Below are 13141 nucleotides of genomic sequence, written 5' to 3'. Positions count from 1 at the left end.
CATTCGTTAAAGAGGTTCCAAATAGCAATAATAAAAACCAATGTTTTGCTTTCTAAGATGGTTTTAAAAGCTAGTAATTCAACAAACACATTCTATCCTTCCACGATTCCATGGTGAAGAATTTCTCTTTTATAATTGCCCTTACCACTGACTCCCTCCCTTCAATCTTGCAGCTTTATTCAGTTTTATTGTTACAGCTTTCATTTTGGTACTAGCATCCGTAATCTCCTTGTAGTATTTGACAATGAGATTTCATTTGTTGTTAGAGAGCTCAATTTATATTTATTTATATTTCCAAAGGCAGCCTCTTGAGCATATCATAGAGCATAAAGTCTTGAATATCATTAACGTGATCTTATACAACTATTCCATAAATTAATATAAGTACCACATAAATGTGCATTTTCATGTAATTTTTAAAATGCAAAGTAGTTACATATATATGTCAAAAATAATTCAGACCACTAGTAGAAGAGACTAAGCTAAACCTTTTGCATCTTCATCAATATTCTTTGTAAAATTTTCTTTCACCTTAGAGCCTTCTTTTCCTAGCAAGAAGTTATAAGTGATGTCCTTGGATTTTAGTGACCTCTGAGTAACCTCTTTTCTTTCCACCACCAGTTAGTCCCTCATGTTAAATACCTGAGGAATAACTTGGCCCAATGTGCTTGCAAGAGGAGTACCCAAGTCGACTGTCTGTGCCCAATCTACCCTTTGTTTGGGAATGGGGTATCAGAGAGAGGGGTGTCAGGGATCAGGTAGCTGGAACCATGGTGTTATGAATTATGGGTAGCAGAAAAGAGTAGTAGAGACTAGGATACCAGGGAAAGGGTAACTGTGACTGTAATTGCTGAGTTGCAGTGTCAGGAAATTGGGTAGCAGCAACAGCTTTGCAGGGGTTGGGGTAGCTAATACAGGCATCCAGAACTGTTTAGCAGGGACAAGGAAGCATAGACAAAGTGAAAGAGCAAAAGTTGTGAGGGATTGTGGGGCACAATCAGGGTAAAAAGGTCATGAGTGTGCAAACTGGGTAGCCAGTACTATGGTAGAAGCAATTTTCATGGTGGACTGATGTGGTGCAGAGCTCTGGGTTTGCCTCTCCAGTTTTGGCTGTTAGATCTTTAGGGAAACTACCTCTAGCAGCTATTATCAGCTTGTTGTGTTCAGGCACGTGCCATCTATAAATGTCTACTCCAAGTAGATTGCATTCTTTGACACCAGTTATAGGATTTTTGCTCTAAGCATCCTGAGAGACCACACTCCACAATGCTGCAGAACAGGCTCCACATAGTGAGCTGCAATCACCTCATACAACTCTTACTGCTCCTCTCCAATGTCAATTATGATAGCAAGGGATCTGAGATGTGCTCAGCAGCAGTGCTCTGGGAAGCTACCAATTCTTACTCTGGCATTCTGGGAGCTCCCTAGCAATGGGAAAGAGCACTTGCTGTGGCTCTTCCAACTTCTCTCTGTGGCTCTGGACAGCCAGACTCTTGTACCTCAGGTGGGTTACTTTGATGTCCAGGTGGCCTCAAACTTGCTCTATCTTCTCTCTCTAGGTGCTCTTCAGCTTCAGCTTCAGCTGCCTCTCCTTTTCCCTCCAGGTAGCTCACTTCATCCCCACATCCTTTGAATTCTGCTTCATATCACACCAAGGCCTTCCACTTTCTCATTTACCTCTGTAGCTGTGAATCTGGCACAACAAGCTATATGTAACTTCTGTATCTGTTTATCAAGATTTGAGCTGGAATCCAAGGTGGTACTAGCTCACTGAGAACATGGGAAGCATCTTAAATACTCCCATGCCATTCACTGCTCATTGAGAAAGATGCAATTGTGTTGTGGTCAGTCTCTCCTTCTCCATTTCTGGCTCAGCAGAATAAAGTGAAGTCACAATGGAGCTACCAGACAGCTGCTATGTCAGAAAGTGACCCAACGAAAGATAATTTTGCGAGGGGATACTTATCAAATGTTGTAGGATGAATGCACATATTTATAGGACACTACTAAGGGCTTTCATCTGACTAGTTATGTTATGTCCAAAATGGCAGACCAATCTTAGGCTCTCGCCTAGATCTTCCTGTTTTGAAGGCCCTGAAGACTCCTACATACAACTCAGACTTAATGACATGGGTAAATAAAACAGTAGGTGAGAGCCGGGCGCTGGAGGCTCACGCCTATAATCCTAGCTACTCAGGAGGCTGAGATCTGAGGATCGCGGTTCAAAGCCAGCCTGGGCAGGAGAGACCATGAGACTCCTATCTCCAATAAATCACCGGAAAACTGGAAGTGGCGCTGTAGCTCAAGTGGTAGAGCGCTCTCCTTGAGCTGAAGAGCTGAGGAAGAGAACCCAGGCCCAGAGTTCAAGCCCCACTACCGACAAAAAAACAAAAACAAAAACAAAAACAGTAGGTGAGTATGGATTAGTATTCTGAAGGTATGCTAAGGTGTTGTCTTGTCATGACTACCATGAAATCAATGTCCTTTCTCTGACCTTCACCATAGTTCTTTATTTGGCAAAATTGGCAAGTTTCTTAGTGTGCCACTTTCTCCTGTTAGTTCAGTGCACAGGTTAAAACTGAAGAATTATAAAAATTAGGGCTGAGTCCATTTTACAATTTGCTAATTTGCTAACTGCTGATTCTGCTTCTGTAAACTTGCTTACACTGGCACTGACCCTTCCCTTCCCAAAAATGAGTTAACAAGTTTCAGGGACCAGATGTCGGCCCCAGGACAAGGTCAGTGGTCGTAGATAAAGAACAGACAGTACGTGTTCCTCAGTTCCCATTTAGAAATTCCCCAGACAGGACCTTGAGATAACAACCACCTGGCAAGACCACAAGCTAAGCCAAATGTCAACCAATCATAGGCCTGTAACCATGTAAACCCCCCTTAAACCAACCATGGGCCAGTCATTTTACAAAGAGTGTTACAAAATTTCCCGCATGGCAAAGTGATTGTTGGCGTATATGATGACCTTTAAATGAACCAATCATGGGATGCTTTGTGTTATGCGTTAATCTTGTGGTTTTTGCCTTTAAAAAAGGGCTTGTAACCACTTCTCGGGGCTCCCTGTCTGCTCGGGACAGAGAGTCCGTTTGTGCAAACGTCAAATAAACTCCTCTTGCTTATTGCATCTCCCGGCCTGGAGTCTGAGTTTCTGGGGCGCCCTCCCTTTGACGAAAGTATCCCAGGAGTCTGGGGTCTTTCAAAAACATTAAGCATGCCAAACCATGGGTTTCCATTGTCCTAGTAGAAGTTTTGCATTCTAGGATCTTCCTTCTAGGTAAGTCTATTCTTGGGCCCTCATATGCATATGCTCACAGAAGTGAATGTCTCACAAACCATGGAACATAGTTGGCCAATGATGATTAGCTCACACAGAGACTCAAGAAGTTTGGGTCTGTAGCCTTTCTGAGAGGCCTTGGACTAGGTACTGTGGGCAACATTGACAGTAATTCCTCAGAGCAATACCACTGGCAGCAAGTGAGCCCTGACTACTACTTAGCCCTTACTAGTTCTCCCTCGGGTATGAACACATGAACAAACCCAGTTTAGCTTATTGCACAGTGTCCTCATCAATGAAATCATTTTGAGCCTAGGAGAAACTCTCCATTTGAAAAGCAGTACACATAAGAAGCAGATGATGGCCCACACTCAAATGCTTCAGGAGAACAGAGTGTAAGGGTGTCTACACAGTTGGGAAATAGGATTCTAAGGGGTGGGAAGGGATGATTTTAGATAGCAAACTTAGAAGTAATTATACAAATTCCTAACCTAACTTTCTTCTGCCCCTCAGATTCAATTCAGGAAGTGGTGGAATGTTTATAATCACAAAATGGAGTTTTTAATCCCAGGCCCAAACTTTAGGTGTTCTTGTTACGTCTTCACACCTGCCACTGATGTAAACAGTCAGAAGGGCAAAGGGGAAGGGAGCCCCTGCACAGGAATATAAATGGAGCTTACAAGCCACTGCAATCTCTGACTTTCTATGTTGAAGGTAAGATAAAAGGCAGTTTGAGTTTCTAAGAACTCAGTTTCTAGGCTACATGGCTCCTTCAGAACTTCTTTCCCTCCTCCTGTGTTTTGAGAGCAACAGTTAGTACAGTACTTCTGTCTCTTAGGGGCAATCTTTCTCTTCACACAATGCTTAAAGTAGACAATAGGTGGAAGCTGCCATTAAATAAAAAAAAGTATGAAATCAGGCTGGGAAGATGGCTCAGTGGTAGAGCGCTTGCCTTGCATGCATGAGGCCCTGGGTTCAATTACTCAGCACCACATAAGCAAAAAGAAAAAAGCCGGAAGTGGCGCTGTGGCTCAAGTGGTAGAGTACGAGCCTTGAGTTGAAGAGCTGAGGGACAGCGCCCAGGCCCAGAGTTCAGGCCCCAGGACCGGACGGCACCCCTCCCCAAAAAAGTATGAAATAGCACACAGTGAGTGCTTCCCCTGAATTCCTGGACCTAACAATCTCTCATTTCTGCAAGGCAAGCACTCTACCACTGAGCCACCTTCCCAGCCCCCAATTTCTCATTTCTGAAGAAAAAATGATTATGGGTGAGTACTAACAGCCTCCATTGCATGGTGAGCTTAGAACACTTTTCCCAAGGCAGGTTCTGTCCAGGTATTAGGATGGCTGAGATCTACTGGATCAATGAACTTACAGACAATGCAAGACAGAAAAGTCTAAGAGACTGAGTCTCAAACGAAGAAACTGGACCAAGAAGAGAAAACTTATCATTGCTGGAAATGGAGAAATTCAGAGAATGTTTCTCTGAATACAGACAGGGTAAAATTATAACAAAGTTCTAAGTTGTGGCTCATTAGTAGAAACTATCAAGTCAAACCTCATTAAAACTAAAAATAAAACTTATAAAAATAAAAAAACTATTTGGATTTCAGTACTAACATCTATTTTAAGATGTGTGTGTGTGTGTGTGTGTGTGTGTGTGTGTGTGTGTGTGTGTGTGTGTGTGTGGAGTCTGAGATTATGTATGGGACAGCATTGGTTCTTAAAAATCACAATATTGACGCTGTCCTTTAGGTTTCCAATTGAAGTCTGGTGGTGTTCTAGCTCTACCAGTTGAAACACACAATTCTCAATTTCTTCTGATTAACTGCAGACAAACATGTAATGGATATGTCAAGCTGGGTTGGTTTCAGTTGTACTCTGTCGATATTATGTTCACAATGAACTATACCTCTGTGGACAGGGACAGGAGGGAAAATCAGAGACAGAGAGCAAAGGAAGGGATGAGATTGTCAAACCAGAAATGAACTCATTACCTAATTTACAAAATTAAAAATCTTGGTTGATGATTCTCTCCTCCAGTTTTTGTAGGTGCCCTTAAGGCCCATCGATGGAGATTTTGAAGGTTAACTTATATGATAATTAATATAGAGCCAGAATCTTTTAAGAAATTTTATGAAAAGCATTTCATTCTTAGTACTGGTTTCTCTTTGAGTGGTGATTCTATATGTTGTTGGCAGAGCTAATTTTTTTCCTTCTTGTCTTTAGTACTTGTCAAGTGTTGAAATCCTTCTTAAAGCTTTGCAACAGAGGTCTGCTATATCTTGGCACCCTGCCCCTAACTAAAATGGTAATCAACGTTTGAAATTAATGTACTTGATATGAGTATTATTTATTTATTTAATTTGTTTTTGGTGGTGAACTCTGGGCCTGGTCACTGTCCTTCAGCCCTTCAGCTCAAGACTAGTGCTCTACCACTTGAGCCTCAGTACCTCTTCTAGCTTTTCTGCTTAGGTGGTGCTGCCGAATCAAACCCAGGGTCTCGTGCATTCAAGATAAGCTGTCTACCACCGATCCACCTTTTCAGCCCTTAGGAGTGGTATTTTTGTGCACGGATCTATCAAGCAAATCTATTTACCAAATGTGTTCATTTGCCACTATACATATTCAAAATTATGAATTATCTGATATTTTAATGAATAAAACTGTTATCATTGTTACCAGAAATTGTTTGTCTCCTCATGCTGTAAACATGGAGGAGGCATTTTAAACTAAAGCTACAAAATAAATTTTAAGATCTTGGTGTTAACAAATGTGTCCAGGTGTTGTTACATTAAACAGAGAATTCAAAATGGTTTTTCTTCATGAATACAGAGATCAAAGTTCTTATAATACTTTTTTCAAAATGCAAATTAAAGGGAAAATCAGTCAGGAGGTAAAATTTATATTGAATGTAAATTTTTAAAGAGGAAAAGAAGATCCTAGATGGCAGACTAAAGACAAAGCAACATCAGAGTCCTATATGCTCAATACTAAATAAGAAGCTTTAATTAAAAAATTCAGCTGGAATGTGAGCATCAGGCAAAGGCAAGCAATCAGAGCCTACCACCAACAAAGAAACACCATAATGTATATCTCAGATAAAGGAAACAAGTTCAGACCAGGGCTCAACATCCTTATCCTTGATTTCAATGATACACATACACCCCCCTACACACACACAGAAACACTCACTCACACACACACACACACACACACACACACACACACACACACACACACACTCACACAAGAATCAGCTCAACCTACTCACATCCATTCAACATGAATCAAAGATCTTCCTGTAATATTTGAAACTTTAAAAGTTTCAAGTCTTGTAAATAATTGATAACAGATGCATAAGCAATTATTTTCTGAATAGCATCTGCTATGAAAATGAGAGTTCATGATTGTTATAACTACTTAAACATCTCTGAATCTCAAAAGAATTAAACTAGAGACAATCCGAATTTGGGGACTATATTTCTACCAGCTCTTCTGCAAAGGCTTAATAAGAAGTTATGAAATCTAAACTAAAATACCAAATCAATACAATTAATAATTGTGTAAGTGAAGTGAAAGACACTGATCAGAGACCTATGCTGTCTCCAGTTCTCAGCCAGCTGCACACTGTGGCACCTTTGATTCTGCTGGGCCTGGCCCACAGTTGTATCCCCAGAGCAGTGATCCTGCTGGGGTTGGGGCTGGGAGATTTGTGGAGAGGAGGGGTGGCCACGGGGGAGGCCAAGCTGGGATTGGGGGTGGTGGTGGTAGGGAGAGGGTGGGAGGCCCTGGCAGAGGCTGATGAAGGGAGGAAGGAGGCAGTAGCCCAGTGGCTCAGGAAGCAGCAACTGCAAAGGCAGCTGGGTTCTGGGGAGTGTCTGTGAGGTGCAGAGTTTGGCCCCTGAGGTCTGGTGGCTGGGTGAGGAGAGGAAGGAGTCTCAAATCCCACCTAAACAGACAATGAGAAATGAGACAACCAGTGGCTGAAGAATTACAAGAAGAAAGGCAGGGACTTGGGACTTGTAGGTAAACTCTGGGGGCGGGGAGGACAGCAGTGTTGGACAAGTGGTAGTCATGCCTCTCTGGAGGCTGTGGGCTTGGCCTCACTCTTGCCTTGAAGCAGGCACCATATAATTCTGCCTGGAATCTTTAATAGCAGCTTAGTTTAACCTTAAAGTCTAATTTATTTGCTTTGCTTTTTTTTTTTTTTTTTGCTTAAAGTAATAGAAGAATTGGTGGGACAATCTGAAAGGATCTCTGGCTTCTTATTTTCTCATCACCCTGAGCTACAACCTCTGTGCTACCAGCTTAGATGATGGGACTTTGAAATTCTGCACATCATAAGGCCCCATGGCTTTGGGATTTCTCACATTCTTTTTAAAATGTAATTGTTACTAAGGTGTGTACAGTGATTTCACAATTCATGTAATGTGTACACTTGTCTTGTAGACAATGCCATCCTTTCCTGAGCTTTTTCCCAGTTTCTGGTTTTTTTTTTGTTGTTGATTGTTTTTGTTTTTGTTCCTGACCTTCAGCTTGAACTCAGGATTGGGTGTTGCCCCTGAGTTTTTTGTAATCAAGGCTACTTTACCTCTGGAGCCCCAGCTCCTTTTATGGCTTTTTGGTTGTTAATTGGAGAGAAGAGTCTCAGAGATTTTCTCACTCCATCTGGCTTTGAACTGAGATCATCAGCTTCCTGAGTAGCTAGTATTCTAGGCCTGAGTCCCCAGTGACCAGCTACTAAAGTGTTGGTTTCATGCTTCCCTGTTTGTGTTACAACTTTCCTTAACTCTTGGCACTAATACTACATATTGCTTGGCTCAAATCTGAATCGGTGGAACATGCTGTATTTTGAGGAAGGCAGGAATAGGAAACTGTAGGCCATAGGGACATATAAGCTAAACAAATCATTGGGAACATGGCATAAAGACAAATAAGTTTATTGCCAGTTGACTGTGTCATGTCTTTACTGTTAATTCTGCATGGCCTGTGGATGATGTTATACATATCCAAATGGTCATTGGCAGAAATAAGGTTTCTCATCCTGTTCTATAAACAAAACAAAAACCAACCAAAAAATACTACCTATGAGTCCAGCAATTTCCTCTAATTAGAGATCAGTATGCCCTAGTTTATGAAAAAATATCCATTATTCAAGTGCTGCTACTTTTTCTAACCACAAATATAATGAAATATGTAGTTGTCTGTAGAATTGTGTATGAACGCCATCATTTTAATTCACAAAAAATTCAGACATTTAAATGTTTATTTATCTATTTTTTGTCAGATGTGGGGCTTGAACTCAGTGCCTGGGCACTGTCTGTGAGACTCTGTGCTCAACATAGTTAGCACTCTACCAATTGAGCCACAGAGACACTTCTGACTTCTGAGTTGTTAATTGGAGGTAAGAGTCTTATGGGTTTTTTTCTTCCTGAGCTGACTTAGAACTGTGATCCTCAGATCTCAGCATCCTGAGTAGCTGGGATTACAGGAATGAGCCACTGGCACCTGGCTTCAATAGTCATTTTTAAAATGATGAACTGCTTGGTGTCTCTGGCTCACATATATAATCCTAGCTATAGTTAGGATTACAGGTATGAGAAACAAACACTAGGTGTGTGTTGTTCATGATGGTTTATATTGGCATGTTTTGATATTGTTTGTTTCTTATACTACATTGCTCTTATTTTTATTTTCACCTAGGTGGGGGTGATAGGTACTAGCCAGTGTTGAACCTTCTTTGGTTGAGATGGAGCCATGTGGAAGTTCTTGCCTATGGCATGAAATTGAAATCCTCCAGCTCTCAGCTCCCAATGAACCTGGGATGATAGATGTATTCCATCACGCAGAGCCAGTGGTTGGGGAGCATTGCAGAAAAAACTACACTGGTCTTGAACTGATGTCCCAAATAGCTAGCTTTACAGGCATATGCCTTCAAAACCTTGTTGTATTCAATTTCACTTTGAAGTAGTGTTTGTACATACTTAGAGAGTACAATGATAACACACTACATGTTTAATATATAGAAGTCAATACAATTAGCAGGTTAATCTCCTAAAACATTGAAGCTAATGTATTTTGGTAACCTCCTGACTGTGCTAGTTATTTTAGAATATACCATAAACATGAATACATTGATAATGTGTACTAGAAGATTGAAAGTTTATAGAGATTGAGACAAGTTAGACTATGTGTAGTAAATATATATTTATCCATTGCTGCTCTGAAGTACATTATCATATATTCACTGTGACAATACCATCATATATTCACCATGACAATAATTTTCTTGCAGTGTAGAATTTTCCATTACATAATCTGCCATCTTTTATCTTTTTTACATTCTCCTTATAAGTATGGATGCTTTCTTGTTTCTTATAATGTTTTGAAATTATTTTAAGATGGAATTAAAATTCGTTGAGTCTACTGTAATTATCTCATTTTGTTTGGTTTTGTGATGCTAAACATTAAGACCAAGGGTGCCTGAAAGTGATGCCAGCAGACTATATCACTAAATTTTATTCTAATTACCTCTTATTATTGTATTTTGATATAGGGTTTTATTGTTGCTGTTTAATAATATAGAGTGTGGTGAAGGTGGACTGAAACTTGCAACCCCACTGCCTCCAATAACAATGCTTTCTTACTAGGATCTGGAAGCAAATAATTATCACTCTAGCTAACAGGAGGTTGAGACCTGAGATTTACTTCAGACAGCCTGAACAGGGAATTTTATGAGTCTCTCCTCTCCAGTTCAGTACAGAAAACTTGCAGTGAAACTGTAGCACAATTGGTAGGGCACTACACGCAAGGGAAAAACACTCGGGATTGTCATATAGCCCCTGAGAACAAGCCCTAAAACACACATATGCACAGACACACATTTACCCACATACACACACACTCTCACACACATGTACACAAACAAAATTGCAGGCAATGTTGTACCTTAAATTCTTATCCAGGGGTTGGACAACAGTCCACTTATTTGTGAAGGTTTTCCTTGATTATTTTGAAGGAGGAGGATAGTTCATGGGACACAGATGACAAGACTTTAGTGAGGAAAACTTTATAAATGACTAGCTTATAAAAAGAACAGGAGCACAGCTTTTATCTTTAAATAGTACATTCCTTCAACTATAGTATTTTTAAATAATAATCATTGAATTATGAGAAGACAATGCAGCACCTCTTCCCTTCTCCCCTTCCCCTCTGTCATAAAATATGACAAAATTATCAAAGATAGTCTTATCTTACAAGAATGAACACTTGTAAAAATGTCTGACTATATGTGTAATGTTTGTTTTTCAATACTTGTTTGATTTTCCCACCTCTAAGTACTTGCCTTTTTTCCAGATGACAGCACACAGGGGCATCAAGAGCAAACAGATTAGGAAACAAAAACCTTACAATGTCCTAGGAAGTAGATGTCAAAAATAGATGCAAGAAGCACATGGCAGGCTGAGAGGGCATGAGACCCAAAATGATTTGTGCATTATGAGAGAAATAGTGACAAATAAGGCTTGGATCTGACCTAGGAAGGGCTCCTTGAGGCTGAGACCATGCCTGTATCTAGGTTTAGCTGAGGATGTTGGGAATTGACAATGTCCACATGTGGATATAGTGATGTGAGAGGGGAGATTTCAGTCTCCAGTTTGTCTTTGGGATGGTCTTATGTGACCAAACAGCTTAGATCATTGAGCTCTGAGAAATGACACTACCTACCTCACAATGGAATAGAATATAGAACTATGAGAGCCAAGCAACTGTAACTGACATTCAGCTCGAGCCAGCTCACTTGGCCTGTGGTGCAGGAACAAGAAAAATGTTCTTGTGTTGTTTTCAAAGTTCAAGAGACTCAGCTCTCAGGCATGAGAGATATGAGTGTCTCACTCAATGCTGCAGACTTTGGATCAGTGCCAAATCACGAATCCAATGTCTCAGGCCTTTTTTATAAGAAGAAACCAAGGGAATCATAAGGCAACTCAGGCAAGTATAACTATGACAGGAAACCTATCTAATCTCATCCAGCCCACATTAGAAACTTCTTCTTGTGTGCTTTTATATGTGTATACTGAGAAAATATTTACTGTGTACTTTTCAATCCACTCTATTACAATTACTCAATTTGAAGGGTACTCCCACTTTCACGTTTCAAAGATCCATTCTTTTTACCACCTCAGTGTGACAATGAATCAGCCCAAACCCTGAATGTGCCTTATAACATATGGATCCTGGACTCAGGCTTGCTGGAAATGCTGGTAATGGACCTGGTCCCTGACTACCAGAAAGGTGATCCCTTCTATGTTGGAAACTTCCTCTACCACTATAGAGAGTGGGGGACAATGGAGCAGTTGCTGGATATTCTGTTTAAAAAGTGAATGTTCCTAAGCCAGGTGCCAGTGGATCATGCCTGTAATCCTAGCTACTCAGGAGGCTGAGATCTGAGGATCATAGTTCAAAGCCAGCCTTGACAGGAAAGTCCATGAGACTCTTATGTCCAATAAACCACTAGAAAACCGGAAGTGGTGCTGTGGCTAAAGTGGGTGAGTGATAGCCTTTAACTGAAGAGCTAAAGGATATCACCCAAGCCCAGAGTTCAAGCCCCACAACCAACAAAAAAAAGTGAGTGTTCCTCTTTCAAACTCAGGGTTGATGAGACCCCCTGGCAGAGTATTGGTATACTTGGCACCTTTCTGAGACTGTTTCACTGGAGTCTGATCAAGGAGCTTGGCTTGAGACAAAGAAGTACACTCTCTGGCTAATTCCTTAGGACTGGGTTGCCAGAGCATTTCATTTGCCTCAGAAGCTAGTGTAGCCTTAGCAATTTGCTTGCTGAGAGACCAGCATTAAAGGAATGAGCCCGTGGCATCCAACATCCACCCTCACCTAGAAAATCACTATCTTGGAGGCCTTTGAAGGAATATAGACAGAAGAAAGGATGCAACTTAAACTTGAATTGGGGGCTTGAGTGCTGTCCCATTTGTAACACTCTACCATTTGAGCCCCAGGTCCAGTTCTGGCCTTTGGCTGGTTAATTGAAGATTAGTGTCTTTGGAATTTTACAAACTAGACTGCGTTCAAACTGTGATTAGTAGAATTAGAGGCATGAGTCATTGTGCATTTATTTGGACAGATGCATATAAGCATCCTCACAGAATTTGCATGAAATTGTGTAAACATATCTCCACTTTTTGTCTGTCATGTTGACATTACCATGTGGGTCTTAGCCAGTCCCATGTGTGTCCTGTTAGTTCAGAAAAGGAGAAGCATAGAGTTATCTTCCTTCTCTCCTTCCATTGGTACAGATCCTACTACCATAACTGGAAGATGAACAAGAGAAGAAGTAAGTGGATGTTGGCACAAAAAGAAGTTCTGTCCTTGAAAACTGGGTATCTTTGAGGTTTCTGAATCAAAGCCAACTTTCTTCTTTGCACACAAGTTGTGATTTTCACCAGGGGGTTGAGTCTTGGCACTTCAGTGCATAGCAGATTACACAGTTGTGGATGTGGTTGTGGTTTGGGACTCTCATGGAAGACAGGGAGGGCTGTGTATAGCAAGTCAGATTCAGTGGGGAAACAACTTTCTCTTCCTATCACAGGGAGAATTTTAGAGGATTATATTTAAGAAATTTCTAGAAGTGATATTTTGAGGACCATCCTGCTTGCAGAAGTCTCTTCCCACTTCCCAACCTGCAAGTCCTGCAGAAAGAAGCTCTAGTACAAGGCTCAGGATGAGGAGGGTGGAATTTCATTTTCCTTGTCACCAAACTGCCCACAGCATCGTTTATTCCATCCTCCTTATGTGGATGGACTTCTACCCTGATGATTTCTATGAACCCAAGAACCATTG

General features: G+C 40.9%; 1 long non-coding RNA gene across 1 annotated transcript in view; it reads left to right on the top strand.

Moving 5' to 3' along the window:
- LOC138818526 (uncharacterized) overlaps positions 1-3060 on the top strand; it is a 67122-nt gene extending 64062 nt beyond the window's left edge. The window contains exon 4 of the long non-coding RNA XR_011369174.1: positions 1560-3060. This is a non-coding gene — a long non-coding RNA (uncharacterized lncRNA). The remainder of the gene's footprint in view (positions 1-1559) is intronic.
- The last annotated feature ends 10081 nt before the right edge of the window (positions 3061-13141 follow it).

Source organism: Dipodomys merriami, unplaced genomic scaffold (assembly GCF_024711535.1).
Source record: "Dipodomys merriami isolate MVZ:Mamm:240054 unplaced genomic scaffold, mDipMer1.0.p SCAF_772, whole genome shotgun sequence".
NCBI classification, from domain to species: domain Eukaryota; kingdom Metazoa; phylum Chordata; class Mammalia; order Rodentia; family Heteromyidae; genus Dipodomys; species Dipodomys merriami.
Note: the sequence above shows the minus strand (reverse complement) of the source record. Positions and strands in the feature narration are given on the sequence as shown.